The sequence below is a fragment of the Mixophyes fleayi genome, chromosome 1 (genome assembly GCF_038048845.1).
Source record: "Mixophyes fleayi isolate aMixFle1 chromosome 1, aMixFle1.hap1, whole genome shotgun sequence".
Lineage (NCBI taxonomy): Eukaryota > Metazoa > Chordata > Amphibia > Anura > Limnodynastidae > Mixophyes > Mixophyes fleayi.
The window spans coordinates 62746677-62767545 of NC_134402.1; the positions used below are offsets into that span (position 1 = coordinate 62746677).

At 39.1% G+C, this 20869-nt stretch overlaps 3 non-coding genes across 3 annotated transcripts; all 3 read left to right on the forward strand.

Moving 5' to 3' along the window:
- The first annotated feature begins 1974 nt into the window (after positions 1–1974).
- TRNAA-UGC (transfer RNA alanine (anticodon UGC)) lies at positions 1975–2046 on the forward strand. Its single transcript has one exon. It is a non-coding gene; the product is annotated as a tRNA-Ala (tRNA).
- A 6468-nt stretch (positions 2047–8514) lies between these two features.
- On the forward strand, positions 8515–8586 carry TRNAA-UGC (transfer RNA alanine (anticodon UGC)). Its single transcript has one exon. It is a non-coding gene; the product is annotated as a tRNA-Ala (tRNA).
- Positions 8587–11076: 2490 nt separating this feature from the next.
- On the forward strand, positions 11077–11148 carry TRNAA-UGC (transfer RNA alanine (anticodon UGC)). The gene has a single exon. It is a non-coding gene; the product is annotated as a tRNA-Ala (tRNA).
- The last annotated feature ends 9721 nt before the right edge of the window (positions 11149–20869 follow it).

A 20869-nucleotide genomic window follows, 5' to 3' on the forward strand; every position in this document is an offset into this window, starting at 1 on the left:
TTCTCTGTTTTCTCAAACCTCGTTTTCTTTGTTGAATTGTAATTACCTGTTCAAATAGTCTAAATCTTGGCCTGTTTTTTCTTGAAAGTTACATTGTTGGGAAGATGTCTGCTCCAACAGTGTTATTTATAAAGGTTAGCAAAGTCTTTTTTTTTAGTCGTCCCCCCCCCCCCCATCCCCCCTCCCACACACACACACACACACAGTTTTTTTGAATTGATTAGTAAATGATGTCTTGAGATCCAGAATAAGTGTGCATGGTGAGGAAAGGTTGGTGCAAGATTGGGGGTTCCCTTTTTGTCTTGCCTTGTAAAATTACATTTTATCTCTGCTGGGTTGTCCCTTTTATTTTTACACAAAACTTTTTGCAAATTTAGTGTGTTTTGATATGGAAGTTCTATATTCGTACAGAGGAAGTTAAGTTAATACATTTACATTGTAGGTATTGCTTCTTGGGAATACGGACCACTTGGTGTTGTTATTATTATGGGTAGTTAGTATGACCATAAGGGTGAAAGGTTGGGTCAAAAATAATAGAAATTCAAGAAATATATATCCTGTACCGCAGGGTAGTAAATGGATAACACCATTTTGGTCTTGGTGCTTGGATTCAATTACAAAACAAAAGTTGACGCTGTTATAGTTTGTGTGCTGCAAGTGCAAAAAGCTACGTGCTTCTCATAGATAGTAGGGACTTTAAAGCCTGGAGTGTCTGGGAAAAGTACAGTACAGATCGTCTGACAGAATGCAGCAGGTGACCTCTAGATGGCAGTGCAGTCACCCAAAAGTATTTGTAAGTTAATATAAATGGTGCAGTGTTTAGTGCTGATTGTGGAACTGTCCTCTTTTGTGTAGGGACAACTGGAATCGCCTCTACACTGGTTCCCTGGATAAAGCACACAGAAAGCCCCAGAAATGCCAGACTGAGCAAGGACTGAAAGGTGACAGGTAAGTCAGAGCCGTAACTAGAAATTTTAGCACCTGAGGCAAAAAAGTTAAAATGGCGCCCCTAGCCCTAAATTACAATAACACCAATCTAAAATATTCCTTCTGCTCTGCGGCCGCCCCTCTCGCATGGCCCTAGTTACAAGAGAGTACAGTGTTCGAGCCCTCAGTTCATCAATATATGGGAGGGGGTTGTAGCCTGTAGCAGGTTTAAAAGTGTATTTTTTAATAGTAACAAATAAAAATAAATATAATACTTAATTTTTAATTAGAATAATATATTAAAATAATGTACATTACCTAGATCAAACTGTCTTTCTTTCGGTGGCAGTAGTACACACAAGGAAAACATAGTTCACATAAAACAAAAGTGCACAAAAAATGTACTTAGGAAAATTTGAACTGAAGAACGCAGGTAAAAAATACCAGTAGTAATACAAGGAGGGCTACATAAACCAAGTCATATTACAAGGGACACTTCTCGGTCAATTACAAGGATCTCAATGGTAGCCAAAGGTGAAGGGGGGGGGGGGTAGCAGGTAGAGAAGAGGAAAGAGGGCCTTGCCCGAGGAACCTTACACTCTAAAGAGAGGAGTTGGAGTGAAAGAATGGGGAGGGGGGTGTCACGTAGATGGGAAGAAGGAGGGGGGTGGTAGGGAGGGGTTAGGCATCAGACTGGTAGGCGTTGGTGATCAATTTGTCATAAACAGCACTTACCTGAGCCTGCGTGCCATGTGTGGGACAAAGGGTTAATCACAGCAATCCCATCTGGTCTGTCTTGCAATCACTAATATTTTATATCACATACTCACTCTAACTTCCAAAATTCTGCCACCACTATGGTTTATTTCAAGAGAGGAACTCTAACAGAAAGCGAACAGTCTCTCCCTGACCTATCTCAAACTGTAATCAATATCTAAAACAAGGAGAGTTAACATTAACCAAGTAATTCCCTGTATTATAGTAAAATAGAGGTTTTAACAGAAAAGCTTAATCCAGTAATTAATAATTTAAGTAAAAATTAAATGAGGGGATGTAGCTCAGTGGTAGAGCGCATGCTTTGCATGTATGAGGCCCCGGGTTCAATCCCCGGCATCTCCATCTTTTGCAAAATGTAATTTACCTAGGACCTCATATATATGGTTGGACACAAGTCCATTTCATTACAGTAAAATATGAAATTTCCCTACTACGCATGCGCCCGAAAAAAGCCTATTTAGATTCAAAGACACATCATACAGTAGATCAACATGCTTAATAAGGGATTTGGAGCCTGAGGAAGAGACAGTGGGGTATGCAGATGGGGGGTTAGTTGACAGAAGTATCTATTGATTGAGATAGAATTGTATTGAAATCCCCACACACCAGAAGTTTGCCCGACTGGAATTTATGTAAGTCCTGGAAGGAGTGAAGAAAGGTTGGGTGCATAGAGGTTGGCAAAATGAAGTATTGGGAGCCTGCCTTACACTTGAACATGAGGAATTGCCCGTCGGAGTCCCTCACAGAGTCTGAAACGCTGAGTGAAACGGAGCTACGGATAAGTATTGCGCTTGGACCTGTGGTTGGAGTAGAACACTGGTCTTCTAGGTAGGTAATCTTTTGGAGGACAACGATAAAGTTGAATATAAGGAGGTAAAGAACGTGAGTGAGAGGTGTGTATTTGGGATACTGGAAGAAGGAGGATATGGAGGGCTAACCAGCAAATTTGTCAGTTGATTAAAATAGTGTGGAAAGCAGGGAAAATAAGCGTAGGCAAGGAAACGTTTTGGGAACAAGTGAAAGGGGTAAAGTAGCTGAGGGTTGAGGGCACCCAGGAAGCCGCTACTTGGAAGACTTGAAGCCTGGAACCTTTCAACATAGTAGATAAAGGAAAATGACTTGTTGAAATAATTTGTTCTTTGATTTTAAAGGACAGAAATGTCAAAATGACAACTCTGGGGGGATCCGGATCCTTAGGTCTGGGGCTGAGGACCCTGTGTGCTCTTTCTAGTGCAATATGTTGTGTTTATAGAGATGGAACCAGTGCCATAAAGCACCAAGTAGGGTTCATTAGCATTGATAGATTCAAGGATATTTCTAATCCAAAGATTACTACTACGTTCTCTGTTTTCTTTGTGGAATTGTAATTACCTGTTCAAATAGTCTAGATCTCTGCCTTTTGTTTCTTGAAAGCCTCATTGCTGGGAAGATGTCTGCTCCAACAGTGTTATTTATAAAGGTCAGCAAAGTTTTTTTTTCAGTAGGTTCTGATTTCGGGTTTTGGGTTCTGATTTATATTTAAAAAAGCATAAAAAGCACTAAAATCCAGGTTTTTTGTTTTTTTTTCCACTCCTACGCTATTATTAACCTCAATAACATTCAATAACAATCATTTCCACTAATTTCCAGTCTATTCTGAACACCTCACAATATTGTTTTTAGTCCAAAACGTTGCACCGAGGTAGCTTTCTGGACTGCGTAGTGGAGTGGGCCCGGTACCCAATTTGGTACCGGGGCCACAATACCTCCTCCAACCATGGTACAGAGCATTCATCATTGAGATCCCATCAAGGATGTAAAAGACAGACAGGGTCGAAGTGTTATTTGTTGACTTTGTGAACAAAAAAACTGTCCCTGTTGCAAATCTTCGTGCAATGAAGAGTGACTTTTTCATTTAAAGGCTCAAGCTTTCAAGTGTAGTGTTTATAAGTTATATTATACTTTTGGTTTAATTTGTTTAATTTGTTTTAATTTTGTTTTACTTTGTGCTCATGGCAAACGACTGTTGAACGGTCACATAATGCCAAAAAAAGAGTTGCAAGATGGAATTGTCCTTGGGCCCTCCCACCCACCCTTATGTTGTTGAAATAGGACATGCGCACTTTAACAAACCAATTATTTCAGCGACAGGGCCTACCAAACAACTGTGGCTGAAATGATTGGTTTGTTTGGGCCACCACACCAAAAAAGCTATTCATTTCTCCCTGTACAAACTAAACAGGCTCTACTGAGGCAAGATGTCATCCTCATCCTCTGATTCCTCTCCCCCTTCAGTGTGTACTTCCTCATCCTCACACATTATCAATTCGTCCCCGCTGGACTCCACAACCACAGGTCCCTCTGTAGTATCTGGAGGCCAGTGCTGTACTTGATTGAGGAATTGATAATTCATTTTTATGAACATCATTTTTTCAACGTTTTGCGGAAGCAACCTCCTTCGCCGCTCACTGACCAGGTTCCCCGCTGCACTAAAAACTCTTTCCGATTACACACTGGAGGGGGGACAACTCAGGTAAAATAGAGCCAGTTTGTACAGGGGCTTCCAAACTGCCTTTTTTTTCCTGCCAGTAACAATATGGACTGTCTGACATGTCTATTTGGATGGTGTCAGCAAAATAATCCTCCACCATTTTTTCTATTGTGACAGCATCCAATGCAGCGACAGTAGACATGTCTGCAATGGTTGGCAGGTCCTTCAGTCCGGACCAGATGTTGTCTGCATCCCCGCTAGCGGGTCTTTTAGGAAAACTGAGTTTTTTCCTCGCAGCCACAGGTGTGGAAGAATATGAAGGTGGAGCTGTTGGCACTGCTTAAAAATTGAACGTATGAAATGTAATATAGATTGCAGTACCTATTCTCTGGAACTGCTTAAAGAATGAACGTAGTAAATGTAATATAGATTGCAGTACCTATTCTCTGGAACTGCTTAAAGAATGAACGTAGTAAATGTAATATAGATTGCAGTACCTATTCTCTGGAACTGCTTAAAGAATGAACGTAGTAAATGTAATATAGATTGCAGTACCTATTCTCTTACACTGCTTAAATATTTTTTTTTTTATAAATTTTTTATAATTTTTAAAATTAATTTCTTTACTAATTTTTAAGAGATTTTATTAATTTTAAAATTTGTATGGACTTAGCACAACAAAGCACAGGACAAAAGCACCGCTGGACTCAGCAAGGACAGAGCACTGGACTGATGCACCACTGGACTCAGCAAGGACAGAGCACTGGACTGATGCACCACTGGACTCAGCAAGGACAGAGCACTGGACTGATGCACCACTGGACTCAGCAAGGACAGAGCACTGGACTGATGCACCACTGGACTCAGCAAGGACTTTTTTGATTTTTTTTTTTTTATATTATTTTAAGAGGATTTTTGTAGAATTTGTCTTTTTTTTTTCTTTTTATGGAAGAATTTTTAATACTTTTGAAATAAATATGCACTTAGCAGAACAAACCATAGGACAAAACGCACCACTGGACTCAGCAAGGACAGAGCACTGGACTGATGCACCACTGGACTCAGCAGGACAGAGCACTGGCAAAAGCACCACTGGACTCAGCAGGACAGAGCACAGCACAGCACGAGAAATAGCAGGACAGAGGACCACCTAACACACCCTCCCTCTTCCCTGATCAATGCCCGAGTGAAGATGGCGGCGGCAAGCGGGAATTTAAAGGTTCCGAGTATCGCGAGATCCGACAGCGGGATTATGACTCAGAGGCTCGTTTTAAGTTTCGGAATCGGCGGGAATACCCGGACAGTGCTCGGATCTGACTCGGATCCGCACTGTTCGGGGGGGCTCGGATTCCAGGAATCCGAGTCCGCTCATCCTTAGAAAATTGGCGTATTCAAGGAAAAGTTTGGGGAACAAGTGAAAGGGGTAAAGTAGCTGAGGGTTGAGGGCACCCAGGAAACCGCTAAATTGGAAGACTTGAAGCCTGGAGCCTTTCAACATAGTAGATAAAAGAAAATGACTTGTAGAAATAATTTGTTCTTTGATTTTAAAGGACAGAAATGTCAAAATGACAACTCTGGGGGGATCCGGATCCTTATGTCTGTGGCTGAGAGCCCTGTGTGCTCTTTCTACTGCAATATGTTGTGTTTATAGAGATGGAACCAGTGCCATAAAGCACTAAGTAGGGTTCATTAGAATTGATAGATTCAGGGATATTTCTAATCCAAAGATTACTACTACGTTCTCTGTTTTCTTTGTGGAATTGTAATTACCTGTTCAAATAGTATAGATATCTGCCTTTTGTGTCTTGAAAGCCTCATTGCTGGGAAGATGTCTGCTCCAACAGTGTTATTTATAAAGGTCAGCAAAGGAGTTTTTTCAGTCGCCCCCCCACACACAAATAGTTTTTTGAAATTCAATAGTAATTGATGTCTTGAGATCCAGAATAAGTGTACATGATGAGGAGAGGTTGGTGCAAGATTGGGGTTTATTTTTTGTCTTGTCTTGTAAAATTATATTTTATCTCTGCTGGGTTGCCCCTTTTACTTTTAGATAAAACTTTTTGCAAGTTTAGTGTGGGTTGATATGGAAGTTGTATATTCGTATAGAGGAAGTTAAGTTAATACATTTAGATCGTAGGTATTACTTCTTGGGAATACGGACCATTTGGAGTTGTTATGGGCAGATAGTATGACCATATGGGTGAAGGTCGGGTCAAAAATAGTAGAAAGTCAAGAAATGTATATCCAGTACCGTAGGGTAGTAAATGGATAACACCATTATAGTCTTGGTGTTTGGATCCAAATACCAAACAGAAGTTGGCGCTGTTATAGTTTGTGTGCTGCAAGTGCAAAATGCTACGTGCTTCTCATCGGTAGTAGGGACTTTAAAACCTGGAGTGTCTGGGAAAAGTACAGTACAGATCGTCTGACAGAATCCAGCAGGTGACCTCTAGATGGCAGTGCAGTCACCCAAAAGTATTTGTAAGTTAATATAAATGGTGCAGTGTTTAGTGTTCATTGTGGAACTGTCCTCTTTTGTGTAGGGACAACTGGAATCGCCTCTACACTGGTTCCCTGGATAAAGGACACAGAAAGCCTCAGAAATGCCAGGACTGAGCAAGGACTGAAAGGTGACAGGTAAGTCAGAGCCGTAACTAGAAATTCTAGCACATCAGGCAAGAAAGTTAAAATGATGCCCCTAGCCCTAAATTACAATAACACCAACCTAAAATAATCCTTCTGCTCTGCGCCTTCCCCTCTCGCATGGCCCTAGTTACATGGGAGTACAGTGTTGGAGCCCTCAGTTCATCAATATATGGGGAGGGGGGGGGGGGGGGGGGGGGGGGTTGTAGCATGTAGCAGGTTTGAAAGTGTATTTTTTAATAGTAAGAAATAAAAATAAGCATAATACATGTTTGTTTTTTTTAATTCTTTATTTTGGATGGTCAATCAATAAAAAACATGTACAATATGAGGTAAAATAATTACAATGTATACACAATAGGATATTAATATGGTAGAAGTATCCAGCGAAGGCGCCCTTAGAGAACTGGAAACATAAATTGACCATATTTACATCATTATTTTTTTATTTGCTTATGTTTACGTATAGGAACAAATAATGCAAAAGGTAGAATGGGGAGGAGGGGTGAAGGAGAATTAGAAGGGAAAGGGGGGGGAGACCACAAAGACTAAAGCAGGGGTGTGGTCGAGAAGAAGGTAAAAGGTAAATGTTAGAGGATCAGAAGATGACATAACAGGAGCAGAGTCCTGATCGCCGCACATGGGTCAAGACAAAGTCGTTAAGGACCAGAGGGGAAAGAACGCTCTGCGAACTGCCAAGGAGCCCACACTTAATTGAAAGTGCAACCTCTATCGTGTAAATAATAAGTAATCTCTTCCATGGCTGCCACATGCCATATTTGCTTTTTGAGAGTAGATAGAGATGGAGGAGAGCTGCGTTTCCAATTAAGGGCTATAAGGCATTTGGCGGCTGTGAGGATGTGAGCTGTTAGTTTTCTAGAAAATTTGTCAAGGTCTGGGGGAGCATAACAAAGAGAAAAACCCAAGGATCCTTCGCCACGGGATAATACTTGATTTTTAATAAGAATAATATATTAAAATAATGTACATTACCTAGATCAAAATGTCTTTCTTTCGATGGCAGTAGCACACACAAGGAATAGTTCACATAAAACAAAAATCCACAAAAATGTACAGAGCAAAACTTGAACTGAAGAACGCAGGTAAGAAATACTAGTAGTAATGCAAGAAGGGCTACATAAACCAAGTCATATTACAAGGGACACTTCTCGGTCAGTTACAAGGATCTCAACGGTAGCCAAAGGTGACGGGGGAGGGGGGAAGCAAGTAGAGAAGAGGAAAGAGGGCCTTGCTCGTGGAAGCTTACAATCTAAAGATAGGATTGGAGTGAAAGAATAGGGGGGGTGACACATAGAGGGGAAGAAGGAGGGTGTGTGAGGCAACAGACTGGTAGACTTTGGTGATCAATTTGTCATAAACAGCACTCACCTAAGGCTGCGTGCCATGTGTGTGACAAAGGGTTAATCACAGCAAACCCATCTGGTCTGTCTACCAATCACTAACATTTTATATCACATACTCACTATTAGTTCCAAATTTCTGCCACCACTAAGGTTTATTTAAAGAGAGGAACTCTAACAGGAAGCCAGCAGCCTCTCCCTGACCTATCTCAAACTATAATCAATACCTAAAACAAGGAGTGTTAACATTAACCAAGTAATACCCTGTATTATAGTAAAATAGAGGTTTTAACAGCCAAGCTGAGTCCAGTATATAATAATGAATAAGTTAAACAAGGGGATGTAGCTCAGTGGTAGAGCGCATGCTTTGCATGTATGAGGCCCTGGGTTCAATCCCCGGCATCTCCATCTTTTGCAAAATGGAATTTCTTCAGATACGGATGGACACAAGTCCATTTCATTAGAGTAAAATATGCAAATTCCCTACTACACATGTGCCTGAAAAAAAGCCTATTTAGACTCAAAGACACATCATACAGTAGATCAACATGTTTAATGAGGGATTTGGAGCCTGAGAAAGAGACAGTGGGGGATGGGAGCGTAGGCAAGGAAAAATTTGGGGAACAAGTGAAAGGGGTAAAGTAGCTGAGGACTTAGGACACCCAGGAAGCCGCTACTTGGGAGACTTGAAGCATGGAACCTTTGAACAAAGTAGATCAAGGAAAACGACTTGTAGAAATATTCTTTTCTATGATTTTAAAGGACAGAAATGTCAAAATGACAACTCTGGGGGGATCCGGATCCTTGGGTCCGGGCTGAGAGCCCTGTGTGCTCTTTCTAGTGCAATATGTTGTGTTTATAGAGATGGAACCAGTGCCATAAAGAAACGCACCAAGTAGGGTTCAGTAGCATTGATAGATTCAGGGATATTTCTAATCCATAGATCACTACTACGTTCTCTGTTTTCTAGAACCTCGCTTTCTTTGTGGAATTGTAATTACCTGTTCAAATAGTCTAGATCTCTGCCTTTTTTACTTGAAAGCTACATTGCTGGGAAGATGTCTGCTCCAACAGTGTTATTTATAAAGGTTAGCAAAGTCTTTTTTTTTTAGTTCCCCTCCCCCCCTCCACACACAGTTTTTTTAATTGATCATTAAATGATGTCTTTAGATCCAGAATAAATGTGCATGGTGAGGATAGGTTGGTGCAAGATTGGAGGTTCCTTTTTTGTCTTGCCTCGTAAAATTACATTTTATCTCTGCTGGGTTGTCCCTTTTATTTTTACACAAAACTTTTTGCAAATTTAGTGTGGGTTGATATGGAAGTTCTACATTCGTATAGAGGAAGTTAAGTTAATACATTTACATTGTAGGTATTGGTTCTTGGGAATACGGACCATTTGGTGTTATTATGGGTAGTTAGTATGACCATAGGGGTGAAGGTTGGGTCAAAAATAATAGAAATTCAAGAAATGTATATCCAGTACCGCAGGGTAGTAAATGGATAACACCATTATAGTCTTGGTGTTTGGATCCAACTACCAAACAGAAGTTGGCGCTGTTATAGTTTGTGTGCTGCAAGTGCAAAAAGCTACGTGCTTCTCATAGATAGTAGGGACTTTAAAGCCTGGAGTGTCTGGGAAAAGTACAGTACAGATCGTCTGACAGAATGCAGCAGGTGACCTCTAGATGGCAGTGCAGTCACTCAAAAGTATTTGTAAGTTAATATAAATGGTGCAGTGTTTAGTGCTGATTGTGGAACTGTCCTCTTTTGTGTAGGGACAACTGGAATCGCCTCTACACTGGTTCCCTGGATAAAGGACACAGAAAGCCCCAGAAATGCCAGGACTGAGCAAGGACTGAAAGGTGACAGGTAAGTCAGAGCCGTAACTAGAAATTAAAGCACCTGAGGCTAGAAAGTTAAAATGACGTCCCTAGCCCTAAATTACAATGACACCAACCTAAAATATTCCTTCTGCTTTGCGGCTTCCCCTCTCACATGGCCCTAGTTACATGAGAGTACAGTGTTGGAGCCCTCAGTTCATCAATATATGAGGGGGGGGGGGGGGGGTTCAGGGGTTTCTAGCATTTAGCAGGTTTGAAAGTTTATTTTTTAATAGTAACAAATAAAAATAAATATAATACTTGATTTTTAATAAGAATACTATATTAAAATAATGTACATTACCTAGATCACATTTTTTTTCTTTTGATGGCAGTAGTGCAAACATGGAAAACATGGTTCACATAAAACAAAAATGTACAGAGCAAAACTTGAACAGAAGAACGCAGGTAACAAAAACTAGCAGTAATACAAGAAGGGCTACATAAACCAAGTCATATTACAAGGCACTCTTCCCGGTCCATTATAAGGATCTAAATGATAGCCAAAGGTGACGGGGTGGGGGGAGCCAGTAGAGAAGAGGAAAGAGGGCCTTGCTCGTGGAACCTTACACTCTAAAGATAGGAGTTGGAGTGAAAGAATGGGGGGGTGACACGTAGATGGGAAGAAGTAGGGGGGTGGTAGGGAGGGGTTAGGCAGCAGACTGGTAGGCTTTGGTGATCAATTTGTCATAAACAGCACTCACCTGAGCCTGCGTGCCATGTGTGTGACAAAGAGTTAATCACAGCAAACCCATCTGGTCTGTCTAGCAATCACTAACATTTTCTATCACATACTCACTATTAATTCCAAAATTCTGCCACCACTAAGGTTTATTTCAAGAGAGGAACTCTAACAGGAAGCCAGTAGTCTCTCCCTGACCTATCTCAAACTATAATCAATACCTAAAACAAGGAGTGTTAACATTAACTAAGTAATATCCTGTACTATAGTAAAGTAGAGTTTTTAACAGCTAACCTGAGTCCAGTATGTAGCATTTATAGAACTCATATGTAAGGGGATGTAGCTCAGTGGTAGAGCGCATGCTTTGCATGTATGAGGCCCCAGGTTCAATCCCCGGCATCTCCATCTTTTGCAAAATGTAATTACCTAGGACCTTACATACGGTTGGACACAAGTCCATTTCATTAGAGTAAAATATGAAATTTCCCTACTACGCATGTGCACGAAAAAAGCCTATTTAGATTCACAGACACATCATACAGTAGATCAACATGCTTAATGAGGGATTTGGAGCCTGAGGAAGAGACAGTGGGGTATGCAGATGGGGGGTTAGTTGACAGAAGTATCTATTGATTGAGATAGAATTGTATTGAAATCCCCACACACCAGAAGTTTGTGGGTGTGTGGAAATAAAGAGTTCACTGATAAGAATGTAATTTTTGTGCTATTGCAATACAGGTCCCAACAAGCCCTGCAGCCCTAAGTTGCTTTGGTATGCTATTGATTGTAGAACTACAAGTCCCAGCATATCCTGGCATTGAGGGCCCACTGGGACCTGTAGTGTACCTGTAAGAAATACACTTTAAGACAGCCTCAACATGATAAAATCCTTTATTTATATAAACATTTCAAGACACATACCACTTTAACCCCTTTATTGCTCACCTAGATTCAGAGTGGGTTTACTTTTTTCCAGCTTAGAAACCTAAAGGGTAAAATAAATACCCATATGGAGGAAAAAAGAGCTGAGCTATGAATGACAGAGCCAGTTTCAGGCCAATACAGTTCAAGGTCCCAGCACCAATAGCTATGGAACATCAATGGCCTGAAGCTGAGAATGTTGGACCCTGCATTGTAAGGGCAGATATAAACATGGATGAGTCTTGGACAGAACCCCCACAATTCAGGTTAAGGGGAGCAAGGAGTGGGGTTACTTTTACATTTTTCTCTATATAAATTTGGAATTAGCATTTTAAGCATTGATATTAATCCATAATTGCTTACATAAAAACAAAGATTTGTGACTTTTATTTGCCCATTATGGTACAGTATACAGTAGTTTAATATGGGGAAGCTCACCAATTATGTTATACAGAGTTTCTCAACCATCTCTATTGCTGTTACATGTGCTTAATTAATTAATTGATTCATTAAAGTTTCTCTCTTCAATTAATTAATTGAACATTGATTTCTGGAGTAACAAATGAAGTGGGAAGATTAGGAACAGAGCACTTTGCACCAGATGTATGGGGTCTGTTACCATTGAGAAAGTTCCTGACATTGAACAGCTGAATAACTTTATTTGACTGAGACAGCTGCAACAATGTTCCCATGTGACTAGGCCCTACTGAACAAGTGACATTGTGAAGGGGAAATGATGACAGGGTCAAGAAACTTTACAAGCAGATTCTGTTACCACAAGATGGAGCATTTGGCTGAGAGATTATTATTGTTGCTGATTGTAAGGCGTTACAGTGCTCCACATGGCTCCAGACAGTGGGGACAACAGAGCATATAAACAGGAACGTATAAGGTAGATGAAAGTAAGTGAAAACTAAGAGTAGGGAGGACCCTGTACGAAGAGCTGACAATCTAGTGATGTTGGTGTCCTACATTAAATATTTCTATAATCTGGTAGAATTAACCCTTTATACAGCAGTTTGTATTAACATTGAATAGTAATGGTAAAACTATATTTAGATTTGAAACAATTTGCGGTTCTTATCAGTATAGAAAATCCTCTGATATGATATGACATCAGAGAAAAGATATCCTGAAAGGTGTTTGTTATACTTGACATTATCCAAGTAACACAAGTCTGGCTGATCTAAGATTATTCAGTGCTCTGCTGGAATATAACAGAAGGAACAATAGTATAATAGTGATTTGTAAAGCCAGCGACACCTGTGAAGAGCGCTATCAATGGAAAGCTGTGCTACCAAATGATAACAAATATTTTAAATATATTAAGTGTATACTAAAAAAAATGTATAAGGTATTCTTTTAAACTGCAAGGTTAATACCGTATTGCTTCGATTCTAAGACACACCTTTTTTCCCATATAAACATCTCTAAAACCGGGGTGCATCTTAGAATCGCGGGTGGGTCTTAGAATCGCGGGTGGGTCTTAGAATCGCGGGTGGGTCTTAGAATAGCAGGTGGAAGTTTGACCGTTGACGCTTTACCCTGCCCCCTGAATACAATGGCGTTCTCTGCAAGTGTGGAGCCACCGTTATTTCATTGTAGTGGAGCTGTATTTCTTTCATTTTGATCCCTTACTGTAATCAAAATGTTGTCAAAAAGATTGCACTACGAAGCCACATTGAAGCGAAAAGTTATTGTGTATGCAGGAGAACATGGAAATAGAGCTGCAAGTCGACATTTTGAAATTAGTGAGGTAAATGTTCATTATTGGAGAAATGATCGCAATTCCATATAATCAAAGCTTTTTTTTCTGTTGATGGTACTGAAAGTAATGTGCGTCTTACAATCCATGGTGTCTTAGAATCTATGAAATCCGGTATATTCATGGTCAAACGGTATATGTGTATGAATATCAAATAATTTTTATATTAAAGCGTGATAAACATGTATTAAGAGAACTGGGAAGATACTGTATTTACATTATGAATTTTAAAGTGTCCAAAATAAATATTTGACATGTCTTTTATAAACAGCATTGGTTGACATTGGCTTGAGATGTCAGTTGTCAAAACTAAATGCTATGTAAATAACAAGTTAGAGAGGCAAAAATTCTAAAATACTATATTTACTTTCCTGATTTGGAAAATACAATGTTGGACCTGGCAACATTTTAACTGTGATAGTGTTGTATTTCTATGTTTCCCAATTGATATTTTAACTGCAACAATATGGACTGAAGTAATGAATCATAAAATGCATTTGATACCAACCAATGAAGCTGAAGTTATTACATGCTCACATGCGCATACTCAGAGAAGCAGAGTAGGGGCCTCCTGAGGAGTGGAAAGAAATCCCTGGGCTCTCCCCCAAATTTTGATATGTAGCCTGGCCATGCTCTGTTCCACCCCTGCTCATTACTCCATTAAATTAATACCCCCTCATAACATTATTAGCCCAACTCCCACATTACTTAATTACCCCCAACATTACATGAATAGCTCCACAACATTATAGTAATAACCCCCTCCCACATTAAATTAATACCCCATTAGCACACTTACCTACTAGGTTGCTCTGCAGACAATTGCTGTGGGAGGCAGTCTCCTGAGTGGTCTCTGCACATGTAGAGAGCCTGCACAAGTCCCATGTGTGCTGAAGGATGGATGGGAAGTTGGTCCACACAGTGGGGAGGGAAGAGTTGAACAGGAGCTGAGCAAGCTAAACTATCAGAGTGGAGGAGCAGATCAGCCCCCTTTTCCAAACTGGCTGTGCACTTTGTCAGTCAGCCTAGGCATCCTGCCATAGGCTGACAGACCAGGGAACTGAGCCAGTCAGGGACCGGCTATAACACTTTGGTGTGAGCTGCAAAGAAAATTAGCTACAATCCAGCTCTCTGCTTTGGGTAATAGAGGAAATTGCTAAAGGGACCTCCCTCATGAGGGACATGTTATGGGGTTATTCAACAATGCTATTCAAAAATGGCTAATTCCTTTAAAATACAAATGTGAGCTAACTGAATGCTGAAATTGACACTTTCTGGGATGCTCATGGCGATTGCTGGTGATGCTACCATTTTGAATCCAATCCACAGTATATGGGTGGGAGAAGAATACTCTACTATGAACTACTAATGTATTCCTGCCACTCGGTTAGCCTGTAAGAAGCACAGCTGACAAGAGAGCAGCTAGAATTGTCAATCATTATGGTATGGTAACTGAGGCACAGCTACAGTCATTATTGATGCAGGCTGGTAAGCATGCAATATGGTGGGAAACTGCAGACTTAGTAACAAAAATAACACTGGTCTACAAAATTTTACTTTTCGAATGTGTAGTTAATTTGACAGGGTGTTTTTTTATAGTATTTTTTGCGTTCATTTCAAATCTGTTTGCCATATTTTTGTGGAAGGCTGGCTTTTTGAGTAACATGCTTTTTTTTTGCAATAACTTTTTATTTATTTTACGTTTTTTCAAAATATACAAATGTGTGAATGAAGGGCAATCAAACAAATTGTCTTACAATATGGATGTAAGGAGAGTTTAGTACAAATAATTCTCATAAAATCCGGTAAAGAACAAGTTCTAAATTCCAATCTTAAATCAGTCGATTTTACAAAGTCTAACATATATGAGATTAAATGCTCTTGTTAGCTGAACATTTAATATTTAAAAGAATAAACCAATCAAAGTTAAACAAATACAGGAAGGTGAGGGTGAGAAAAGAGGAGAAGGAAGGGGGGGGGTCCTTTGTAACAGGATCTTCAGCGGTAGCTAGATAAGGGGCAAATGGAGAAGGTCGGAAGAAGTGTTAACTCCCATCAAGAAAATCCACAAAACGGGACTATTTGGATAAAGCAGAATTTGTCGGTGTCTTGGAATTCCAGCCAGTAGAACCATGTGGCACAATAGTCATTAAACCTATCAGAAGAGAATCAGGTCATCCACATACCTATAAATTTCAATGTGGGTGATCCATTCTTTCAGTGTTGGAGGAGAGGAGGATCTCCATTGTACAGGAACCACTGCCTATTCAGCAGTATTTAGATGTTTTAACAAGGATTTTTTTTTTATACAATGAAATTGGGAGCTTTGTCCAATTCAATAACCAAAAACCTGGATCATCCGGTACTTCAGATTTCATAATTTCTTTTGAAGTGGCTATGACTCCATCCTAAAATAGCCTTAAAGATGGACGTTCCCACCAAATGTGTAATGGAGTCCCAATAGCCAAATTACATCTCCAACAAGTCCCAGGGTACATTTTATTGAGGACATTAGGACAGCGATACTATCTGGAGAGGACCTTATACTGTGTCTCAAATACCGAAATGATAAGTGAGCTAGCTTGGGTAGCCTGAAAGTTATTATTCCAGTGTTTCTCTTGAACCAGGTTACCCAGTTCTCTTTCCCAGTCTTTTGCAAAGAGGCAAAACGATTTTCAATCAGGATTTTGTAAATCCCAGAAAGAACATGTGTAGGATTTATAGGAGCAACACACATAGGGGTATATTTACTAAACTGCGGATTTGAAAAAGTGGAGATGTTGCCTTTAGCAACCATTCAGATTCTAGTTATCATTTATTTAGTACATTCTACAAAATGACAGCTAGAATCTGATTCGTTGATATAGGCAACATCTCCTCTTTTTCAATCCTGCAGTTTAGTAAATATACCCTATAGTGTCGAATAATGTTAATTCCCTGCTGGCACCCTTACCAGTTGTAAATAGTGTCAAAGCTCCGAGCTGGCTAAGTTCCCCTTGGCCTGTATATTTTCAAAAGGATGGACGAGTAACATGCTTTTTAAAATAAATTAAATTTGAATTTTCCTTTAATATTCACAATATGATATGACTCCAGTTAACTCAAATAAAATTAATTATTAGTTCTTCTTCTGCTGTATTTAGCTTGAAGAACAACTCGTTAGTGTCCAGCAGTAATCTGCAAACATATCTGTATTCTATTTTCCTTGGTAGTGAGTTTCCCATTTTCCTTGGTAGTGAGTTTCCATCGTTGATATATCCTGGTGGAAGCGTTCACCATGTTTAAAGTCCAAATGTGAATCCAAAAAATGTATTTTCAAAGACATATTGCATCCCAGGGTTCTGTAGTTTTTAAGAAGTTCACTAACCAGTTCTTTGTAGTTCTCAGCCTTCCTGTGTCCCATGAAGTTTTACACAACGTTTTGGAATGATCCACATGCAGCTGCATCAGACTCGTTCAAGCTTCTCTCAAAATCTTCATCCTTCTTGAGCTCTCGTATTTGTGGTCCAACAAATTTCCCCTCTTTGATTTTTGCTTCACTTATTCTAGGAAACTCTGCATCACCAACATCTTCTGAATCTAAGCTCCATGATTCTGACACTGGAGTTGGTAGTTCTGCACTGTGAGGAACAGGCCTGATGGCTGAAGGAATATCAGGACATTTAACTGAATTCTTAAACTTGCATGCGATTCCACTGATTTTTGTGATACAAAAATATCAGTCTGTGGAATGGTCCTTCGGTTCTCTCCTTACCATGGGAACTGCAAATGGCATGTGACGAGATTTACCATTCAGCCAACTATTAAGCAAAGTTACACACGAAGTACAACAAATATGAGGGGCCCAAGATTTGTCCTGATCTCCAATTTATCACCCAAAGTAGAGCTCATACGATCTGCTTACTAAAGGAGTAATGTTTCTTCTTTGTGACTTGAAAGTTAATTCACCACACACATAACAAACATTGTTTGGATGATTTATACAACTACAAGGCATTGTGGAAGTATACACACTGTATACTTATAACCTGAAAATGGAGGAGTGACTCAGAGTTTCATCATATACGCAGCAGATTTATCTACTTTATTTTCTGCTTATACATAAATAACTCATAGGGAATAGTTAATGCATTTAATATGATTGTTTGATTATTATGAAAGTCATGAAACAAAAATAAGTCATTTTAAGAAATTTAAAAAAATACTTATACATCAGGTTGTTTTGAACAAAATGTATCATTTTAAAAAACAAATATGTCTGTTTAAAAAAATTGGAGCCCTTAGGTCAAATTCTGACCTTATTTTTGGAATCCGCACCAGAAAATACATAAAAATCAGTCAAAATTATCCATGTATCAAAACCATTGTTGACCAGTGTAATTGTATATGGAAATAAATACCCAGTTTTTAAAATAAAATTACAACAACTTTACACGCTTAATAAAATGTTATTTATTTTTCTAAAACCTGAGAAGTCCTCTTTTCTCTTTCAACAGTAAACAGAAAAATTAAAACAAATGTTTGCAGGCCATCTTATTGTCACATGTAGGAATATGAATTTAAAAAATGTTTCCCAGAATATCTTCTTTAAGTACACTATAATTTATTTTATGAGGTGTACATCCTCTTTAAAGAAACTTTCAAACAGTGAGCTAATACTTAGAAGGGAGTTTAATATATTCGTGTCTTTCATCTAGTATGATTTGTTCAACAAAATTAAAATGCTAAATCCTTTGGAATATACATAGTCAGGTGTGTTTAAGAGAAGCATGTAGTTTCCCACTCCTCTCCCTAAAGCTATCTCAAGGACACATGTTAAGTTATGAGTCTGCCTTGTACATTACTAATTTTTTGGGAGGACTTCATACGACAATGCAGCTTTGGCAAAATTTGTGTGCAACGTATCACTCTGGATTAATCTTACACAGTTTTTAAAATTCAAATGTTTTTCTGGAGTTAAAATGCAAAGCATACATAGAAAGCAAAGTTTTTGGTCCAGCCAACCAATTTCATCGAGTAAAGGTACAATCTTGCCCCACAAACTCATGTACTTTAGCAGAAAATAGGGCATATCAGTGAAAATTGAGGTACATGACAACACTAGAAAGGATTTTGTTCTGCAACTCAGCTATTTTGTGTGTTGTAATTGACCTCCTAAGTGTCTTTTGCATTTACATATCTTATGAAATCTAGTTTCTGCATGTCACATAATATTTGTTCCAAATCATTGGACACATATGTTGGTACAGTCAATTTATTACATATCAAATTTATTGTTCATGATAATCTTGGGCCTGATTCATTAAGTATCTTAACTTGAGACTGTTTTTTCATGTAGCACACAAATACTTGATAGCTAATTTGTACACTGAATTTAAAGTTGATATTTGTGTGCTACATGAAAAAACAGGCAGTATTTAACTTATGTGCAAAACAGAATACTAATTTGCACCCCTTGCATTGTAACATGGTTTTGTCCATGAGACTGAAATAAGAAGTTTCTCAAGTTAAGATCCTTAATGAATCAGGCCTCTTGAGAGGGTGGTGGGGTTTAGGGGTATTTCATTGTTGATTCATTTTCACATTTTTAGGGGATAACTGACTGTGATTTTCAGTCTCAACTCCACCAGCAGCAGTGAGCATCCCCATACAGTGTGATTGGCCTGGAAATACTTTTCTAATCCATGAAAATTGTCTGAATTTCACAAATTGTGAAATCGATACACCCATCTCTACATATCAGGGGCACCACAATTTATACTGGTAATTTTTCCAAAGTTATCTTGCATTGCATTTGCTTAACTTAAAAGGAGAGTTTTTGGAGCCCTGTTTACTTTTCATTATAGAGATTTCACTTGGGCGAGATGCCCTGTGGTCTATTCTACCCTGTGACCTGGCAACATGACCTATAATCTGATCATTGCTGTAGCCTCCATGTCACTCACCCCTGTAAGCTATTGGATTTAGGGTACAGCACACGGTCATTTGATCTGAGTCCCCACATATGGATGGATGTATCCACTTTTGGACAACACTTTCAAAATAAAACTTTTTTTTTTTTAAGCTTTTATGCATAAAAATATAGTTTTAAATATAACATATATCTGCCTTTTTGTGCCACAGAAAGTAATATTTATTTTTGGGGGAAGAGCAATAGCCTTATTCATTTCAAAAAACCTGCTCTGACAAAACTAATTTAATCACTAAATTATATTTTTCCTGTTAACACCATCTTCTCAGATGATGTCCACAGAAGAGGCCTAGGAGCTGTATAAGTATCACTGTGGTACTTGATAAATAGGCTCCCAAATGCAGAAGATGGCGTGAGTCGGTGATACGTAATGTAGCTATATAGGGAAAAGTGAAAATGGGCACTATCACCAGCGAACAGGCAGTAGAGCTTTTACCTTTGGTAAGACATCAACTAAGTCCGTACATTGCTCTACATTAGTACTCTATACCAGCTGTTCTCTTCTGCTGAAAAGTTCTGGGGATATAGTTACTAAACTGCAGGTTGGAAAAAGTGGAGATGTTGCCTATAGCAACCAATCAGATTCTAGTTATCATTTAATTAGTACATTCTACAAAATGACAGCTAGAATCTGATTGGTTGCTATAGACAACAACTTCACTTATTCAAACCCGCAGTTTAGTAAATATATCTCCTGGACTACAATATTCCCGATGGTTTTGTTTGCTGTATGGCGGTCTATGTTTTATTGAGAAGGGATTGCCCACATTAGGAGCTCAAGCCATCCATGATTATGAGCATGCTGCAGGGGAACAGAAACTGAATGTCATGTAACACCTGTCCTGGTCTGTTATATATGTTTATAGTAGACTGTCTCATACACTGATCCAGAACAATCCAAACACCAACAGCTGATTGTCTCCTTTGTGCATTGGTCAGTCAGACCTCTGACCAGAGTCCAGGACAGAAATTAGTTGCAAGAAGATGGGATGGGATTTTAATGTTTATTCTGTGTATTCTTGTACATTAATATGAGCAGATCATTTATCCCACGAGTCTTAGAAGCTGAATTAGCAGCCAAGAACCTGGTCATATTCTGCCAACTCTGATACCAGGAATCTAATCCACGAATGAGGCTACTTGTCTTTATTTTCCGGAGATGCGCTGCTCCACTTGATTACAGCAACTGGAAACCAAGTAGAGTAAGAACCTACGCAGAACCTTATGGCACAAATGATCTAGTAATGATAGAATATAATAAATCATTTTGCAAGCTTTTGTCAGCTGATCCTAAAGATCAAACAACAAACAAATGGAAACAGTAAATTACACCTGAGGGTAAATACATGCTATGTTCCTTATCTAGAGATTTAATAGCTGACTCGGTTCATTAGATAACAGGTAGATGAGCCCATGTGTTTACACATCCCTTAGCGTTGTGTAATACCACAGCATGTTTAGGTAATATT